At 40.4% G+C, this 7,257-nt stretch overlaps 1 long non-coding RNA gene across 1 annotated transcript; it reads right to left on the minus strand.

Annotated features, from left to right (window-relative positions):
- Window positions 1–291: 291 nt before the first annotated feature.
- LOC144294285 (uncharacterized) lies at window positions 292–5,647 on the minus strand. Its single transcript, XR_013361712.1, has 3 exons — window positions 3,614–5,647; window positions 3,319–3,462; window positions 292–990 (listed from the first exon to the last, which is right to left on the minus strand). It is a non-coding gene; the product is annotated as an uncharacterized LOC144294285 (long non-coding RNA).
- Between the last annotated feature and the right edge of the window lie 1,610 nt (window positions 5,648–7,257).

The raw sequence follows: 7,257 nt of genomic DNA on the forward strand, positions 1-7,257 counted from the left end.
TGTTCTTCTCCTTTGATATTGTGTGGGCTATTCTGGGATGTCTGTTTCTCCATAAAACTTTAGAATCAGGTTGCCCATATATGTTTCTCTTTTCAGGTGAGTTATTCAACTCATTCCACTTTTTCACTTTGGTTGCCTGGAAAGTCAGTGTAAGATATATCTGCTCAGTCACTGGAATTTTGTTCACTCTGATGGTTGGAGAACTAGATTTTCTTCTTTTTAAAAAAGATTTTATTTATTTATTTGAGAGAGAGGAGAGAGAGACAGAGAGAGAGAGAGAGAGAGCATGAGCAGGGAGAGGGGCAGAGGGAGAACCAGACCTCCCCCACACCCCACTGAGCAGGAAGCCCAATGCAGGGCTTGATCTCAGGACCCTGGGATGATGACCTGAGCCAAAAGGCAGACACTTAACTGACTGAGCCACCCAGGCTCCCCTTGATTTTCTTCTTTAAGTCTTGTTTCCCCCTCTTTTATTTAATTTCACTTTCTGAATCTGATCACTTGCATAAAGTAAATATGAACATGGACCACACGGTCAACCCAAATTTAATACCCCCCCCCATTCACCTTCCTCACAGATTTGGAGTTCTAGTCAATAAACCAGGGAGCTGAGGATATGATTCCCATTCTCTCCTTCAACCAATGCATTCCATTCCCAATTATGACTTATGAAAGGAGTCACTCTTCTTCACAGGACAGGAGGGAAAGCAGACTGCTGGGCGATCAGACTTTCAATGTTGGCTTCCAGGCTCGTGTTGACAAAGTCCTCAATAACCCTGATTTTCTCCTGAAAGTGCTTGAGCACTGTTGTTACATGGAGGAAATTTCTCACATTCTGTTCTTTCAGCCTGTCTCCTGCCTTTTTCTCGGTATGTTTCCGAATCTGAGTTGGCCCTTCGCTGATAGCATGTGAATGTGATCCAACACCACAAAGCAAGACATGTAGAACAGATGACTGCTTAAAATGCCTGTTTTGACATGTTTTCTTCCCTAAAAGATAGAGCAAATTCTGCATAAATATGAAACATTGGTGAACTATTTGTTAAAAAAAAAGGTTCACTTATTTTGCCAACTATAATCTAAGTACCTCTGCTCAGTGTCACCTTTCTTGTACGTTTCTTCATCATTAATGAGATAAAATAACTCCCAATAATAGCTAACATTTTGAATACTTCCTATGCGGCACATACAACACTAAGTACTTTATATTTATTTCACTTAGTCTTCTTAACAATTCTAGAAAGTCCTGATATCATCTTTATCTCCTTTTCAGATGAAGAAACTGGTGCAAAAGAATATTGAATTTTTTCCTGTATCATAACCTAATCATTGGAAAGCAAGAATTTGAATCTGTGTAGACTCTAAACTCTGTGTCCTTAACCACTTTTTAAATGGCCATTGATCTTGATCCCAAACTATTCTTCTCTTTTCAGAGGGGGAAAGGGGCAGAGAGAGAAAATCCTAAACAGGCTGGAGCAGAGCAGAGCCTGCCACAGGGGCTCCATCTCACAAACCTGAGTCATGCATGACCTGAGCTGAAATCAAGAGTTGGATGCTTGGGATCCCTGGGTGGCTCAGCGGTTTAGGCGCCCGCCTTTGGCCCAGGGTGCGATCCTGGAGGCCCGGGATCGAATCCCACATCGGGCTCCCGGTGCATGGAGTCTGCCTCTCCCTCTGCCTGTGTCTCTCCCTCTCTCTCTTTCTCTCTCTGTGTGGCTATCATAAATAAATAAAAATTAAAAAAAAAAAAAAGTTGGATGCTTCACCAACTGAGCCACCCAGACGCCCTTACTCCCAAATTATTCTTAACTACTTGAATATACTTCAAGTACTCTCCAAAGAATCAAGGACTATGATCTAAAGTCATTTATATGCATGACCAACATTCGTTAGAATTTTGCATGTCATTTCTTCTCTGAAAACCCTTCCCTGGGAAGCTCGTATTCATCCTTCAAGGCTCCACATGCCTTCCCCAATGAAGCCTACCTCTCCCTCCTAGACAGTATTTGTTACCCTGTCTCCTGTGCTTTCTTGGTAATTTGTTTATATCTTGTGATAGAACTTACTGCTGTAATGACAAGGCTTCCTTCCTTTAAGGCAGCTAGAATATTCTATTCTGTTGGTACCTGGTGGGTGCTAAATATATTTTTCTGAGACAAACACATTGAAATTCTTGAAGCCAAAAAAAAAAAAATCATCATTCTGGGAAGAAATTCAGACAGAGAAATAGATAGTGAATATACTTTTTGGAGCAAGAGGAAGAATAAATTCATACAATTTATGTGCAACTAGAACAAGCTAAATCTAAAAGAGATGGAAGAAAATGTTGAAGCCGTATCTATTTCCTAACTCACAGCAATATATTTCTGAAGAAAACATCCTACAAAAGAACAGGATTCTCTGACTACCTTCCCACACTGCACAAGAATTGAGGATCTGCACAGAACCCTGCTCATCCTCAAGGTGAGGCCCCCGGTTTGGAGGACTTTCTAGATTATATCCAGCACCAACACTGACATCTGCTGGAAGTGCACACTGGCCACATCTTCTGCACTTCGCTATAAAAAGGAAAAACTAAAAAACAAAAAAGGCAAGATGATAAGAAACTACCTAAAAACTACCTCAGAATTCCAACCAAGAACTAATATATCAAGAAAATGTGAGCTTGAGCAATTTTGGGCATTCCCTTTAATTGAGAATATAATCTTGCCAAACAATTGTCTGGTGATAAACATGGCCATAGATTTAGGATTGTGAATGACTAATTCTTTTATAAGCATGGCCCCCAAAACGAATTTGATATTTTTAAAAGCCAAATAAGAGACATATCTCTGCATTTGAGGAATTCAATTAATCACCACATCACATTTCATAAATAGCATGGGTTCATGTTCTGAATCATAGGAAGCACTGACTCATTTTGAGGCTTCACTTTTCATGGATATGAAGAGGTTTGACAAGTGGTTTGCTACTGTGGTTTGTATTTTTCTACATATCCTCCTAAGTTTTCTTTCTGCTGTCTCCCTCGTGATATCAGTTAGGTACCTGAGAAGTAGTCAAACTGAAGAAGAACATACTTTCCTCTACTTGTTTATTTATAAATTTTAATTAATAATCAGAAGTAACATATTTCTTTCTACGCCCATTTTTCCAACTTATTGAAACTTTTTGGTAAAAGAAAAAATTCTGTGAATAGAGGAAATTATTTTTTTCAAAACAAATCCCCAAAGCCCGTGTATTTAAAATTGTTACTGTAAAAATCAGCTCCTAGTTTCCTATCATCTGTTAAAAGACGTTCATCTTTTCTTCTCAACTTACCTCGTATGTTTTCTTTTCAGGAAAAGAAGGTATTGCTTTTGTCCCTTTTTGCTTCTCGGTTTTTATCTCTTTATTGTAAAATACAGCAAGTAAACAGAAAAGGTATAGGTATACCTTGGAGACATTGCAGTTTGATTCCGAACACTGAAATCAAGCAAATATCACAATGAAGTGAGTCAAATGAATTTAGGCTTACACTATAATATAGGTCATGAAGCATGCAAAAGCATTATGTCTAAAAAAGCAATTTATATGCCTTAATTTAAAAAATACTTTATCACAAAAAAATGCTAACCATCATCTAGCTTTCAATGGAGTCATAATCACTGACCATAGATCACTGTAACACCTACAGCAATAGTGAAAATTTTTGAAATATTATAAAGGTGACATAAAGATACAAAGTGAGCACATGCTTTTGGGAAAATGGCATTGATCGATCTTCTCCACGTGGGGTAGTCAGAAACTTTCAATCTGTAAAAAAGAAAAAGGAGAGTATCTGAAACACAATATAATGAGGTATGGCTATCCAAAACACTAATTTTAATATACATAAATATAAATATATATTTATATTAATATAAAATATATAATACGTATTTTAATAACATGAGCACTCATGTAACCATCACTCACATCAAGAAATAAAACATTGTCAACATGCCTACGAAAGCTCCAGTTGTCCCTTCTCAATTACAATCCACATCCTTGCTTTTCCTTACATCTTAACTTCAGGTACACATCTCTAAATACGATAGTGTTACTGGCATTTTATTTTTATTTATTTATTTTTTATTTTCATTTTTTTAAGATTTTATTTATTTATTCATGACAGAGCGAGAGAGAAGCAGAGACACCGGCAGAGGGAGAAGCAGGCTCCAGGCAGGGAGCCCGATGCGGGACTTGATCCCGGGACCCCAGGATCACACCCCAGGCCCAAGGCAGATGCTCAATTGCTGAGCCACCCAGGGATCCTGGCATTTTATTTTCATATCAGTGGGGTCATAGCACGTTTTATGTTTGGTTCATTCCGCCAACATTCCGCAAGTTTTGTCTGTGCTGCTGCCTGTGGCTATGACTTGTGTATCTTCACTGATCAATGTGATTTCCCATTTTATGATTATGTCACCATTTGTTCGTACAATCGATCACGGATAGATATTCGGGTCATTTCTGGTCGGCCACTGTTTCCGTTTCCAAGGCTTCCACAAACGTTGTCGAGCAGATCTTCTGGTGCATTTCCAGGCATTTCTGTTAGATGTAAGCCCAAGGGTAGATTTGGTGGGCCATAGGTTATACGGGGCTTCAACTTCACGAAACTTCTCAGGAAGTGGTTGGACCAATTTGCACTCTAGCCAACCACATATGAGTGTTTCACATCCTTACTAAAAACCTGATATGGTCAGACTTTTTCATTTCAGTAAATAGGGAAGATTGGTAGTAGTGTCTCATTTTATTTTTATCTTTGCACCGAATAGCCTTTTTTATGAAGTACCCATCTAAGTCCCTTGCTTAATCAGTCTTTTTCTTATTAATTTCAAGATTTAAAAAAAAAAATCTGTGTATTTGACTTTAGTTGGCTTGCCTATTCAGTTTCCTAATGTTAACCTTTGTTGAACAGAATTACTTTAATATAGTTAATTTTATAAAGTTGCATCTTACAAATAACTTCAGACCGAATGCTTCTTAAATCTGATGCTCTGACAAGCAAATAGCTTCATCTTTATGGATATATATCTATATCTAGCTGTGGATGAGGATGAGCATAAGGCCCATTGAGACCCATGTGTCTTCAGATATGTTTTCTTAGTTGTGAGCTGACCCTATCCACGTAGATATTCCAAAAACATTTAATATTCAATCTGATTTTAAAAAAAGGAGTTTACTCCCATTCCTATTAAATCCTCCATTCTTTCTCCATCAATTATTGCTTTGTACCAGGTGGCACAGAAACCACAGTCACCCTGTGTCCTTCCTCTTTCTCTTTGGCTTCCATATTCAATCAATCACAAATCACACTTTGCCAGACTGCTATACTTTATATATTCCTTCCCATCCCTGTAGCAGCCATGAATATGCACCTCCCAGATCTCCAACTGTGTAGGAAGCAACATCAACTGACAAAGCTTGTTACTTCCCTCCTCGTTCCACCACTGCATTCATGCCAAGGCTATGTTTTCCATGAGCTATTCCTCCTTTTTAGCTTAGTTTTTTTTTTTTTTTTTAACACTCTAAAGCCCTGGGAAAATAAAAGTCTTTTAATTTGCATTCGTTTTTATCAATGAGTCCTTTTAATTGAGATTTAATTGACATGTAACATTACATTGATTTTAGATGCACAACACAACAATTCAATCTTTTCATGCAATGTAGAATAATCATTGCAAGTGTAGTTATCATCCATCACCACACGGAATTATCTTTTTTCTTGTTATAAGAACCTTCAAGATCCACTCTCAACTATATTAACTATAGTCACTGTGTTGTACATCGTATCCCCAAGATTTATTTATTCTATGGCTGGAGTTTATATCTTTCGGCCACCTTCACTCATTTTGCCCATCCAACTACCAATCTGTTCTCTGTATCTATGAGTTCTGTTTTGTTTTGGTTTTAGAGTCCATATATAAGTGAGGTCATATGGTATTTTTCCCTCTCTGTTTGACTTATTTCACCTGGCATAATGCCCTCGAGGTCCATAGGCCCATCTATGATCTGTATGGTCACAAATGGCAGGACTTCATTCTGTCTTATGCTTGAATAATATTCTATTCTATCCTCCTCTCTCTCTTTATCCATTCATCCATCTCTGAACATCTAGGTTGTCTAGATGTCTAATGTCTAATGTCTTAGTCATTGTAAAAATGCTTCAGTGAACATGAGGATGCAGATATCTTTTCATTTCCCTCAGATAAATACCCAGAAGTGGGATTGCTACACTGTACGGTTGTCCTACTGAGACCAGCCTAGGGAGGTAGGAATGGGAATTGGGTCTGGAGGAATGGGGGACCACTCTGTCTCCAGGCTGGACAAGAGGTCCTGGCTCTGCCTCACTTTCCTCTTATGGGACCTCAATCCCTCCTGCTCACTGGGCACACAAACCCCAAACCTTGCTGCCCTGATGCAGAGGTGAGGGCTAGGTATGTGAAGGCAGTGGACAGGGAGCCTCGGGGAGTTACGGAGCCTAGGGTAGGGCCCACAGTGTGGAGGCAGTGGCAGCTACCTGGGCAATTCATTCCTGGAAGCAATGACAACAGAGAGAGCCACACCTCCCAGGGCAATTGCAGTGCTCCATGGGATGGACCAGGAACCCTTTCCAGGACACTTGACTGGCCATGGGCTGGGGGAGTAGGCAGCATTTTCTGACATGTGGCAGTCTCTGAGCTCCTGGGCTGTGTGCTTCTTCACCAGCTCCATGGACTCTGTGTGTGGACCGTCCCAGCTTTAAGACCACCCTGAGGGTGGGGATGGCCTCTCTGTACTCACCTGGCTGGGTTGGCGCCTTGACGTTTCTGAAAAGTGCAGTGATCTTGCCCATTTCTCCTTCCCAGCAGGCCTTGTGGCAGCCCTTCTCCAGCCCAGTCCTAGAACGAGGGCCCATCACTCTACCTACCAGAAGGTGGCCCTCCTGCTACCTTCTGACCAGGCTCCCCACGCTCAACCCCACCCCCACCAAATAGTAAAATGAAGCCCATCTCTCCCTCACTACCCCTTACCCTCCCATGCAAAATGCAGACACCAAATAGCAAAATGCATGGCTTCTTTAACAGGCCACTTGGGCTTGGAGTCTCTGGTGGCCTGGCTGAAAGTCTCCTGGAACTCTGCTGGAGCCTGAGCCCTTCGGACCCTCTCTTCCTCGCCCTCTTCCCTTCACAGTGTCAAATGGTCCTTCCCACTTTCTCCCACTTTGTCCCCAGTAAGATTGTTTTTTTGCACGTT

The sequence above is a fragment of the Canis aureus genome, chromosome 22 (genome assembly GCF_053574225.1).
Source record: "Canis aureus isolate CA01 chromosome 22, VMU_Caureus_v.1.0, whole genome shotgun sequence".
Taxonomy (NCBI): Eukaryota; Metazoa; Chordata; class Mammalia; order Carnivora; family Canidae; genus Canis; species Canis aureus.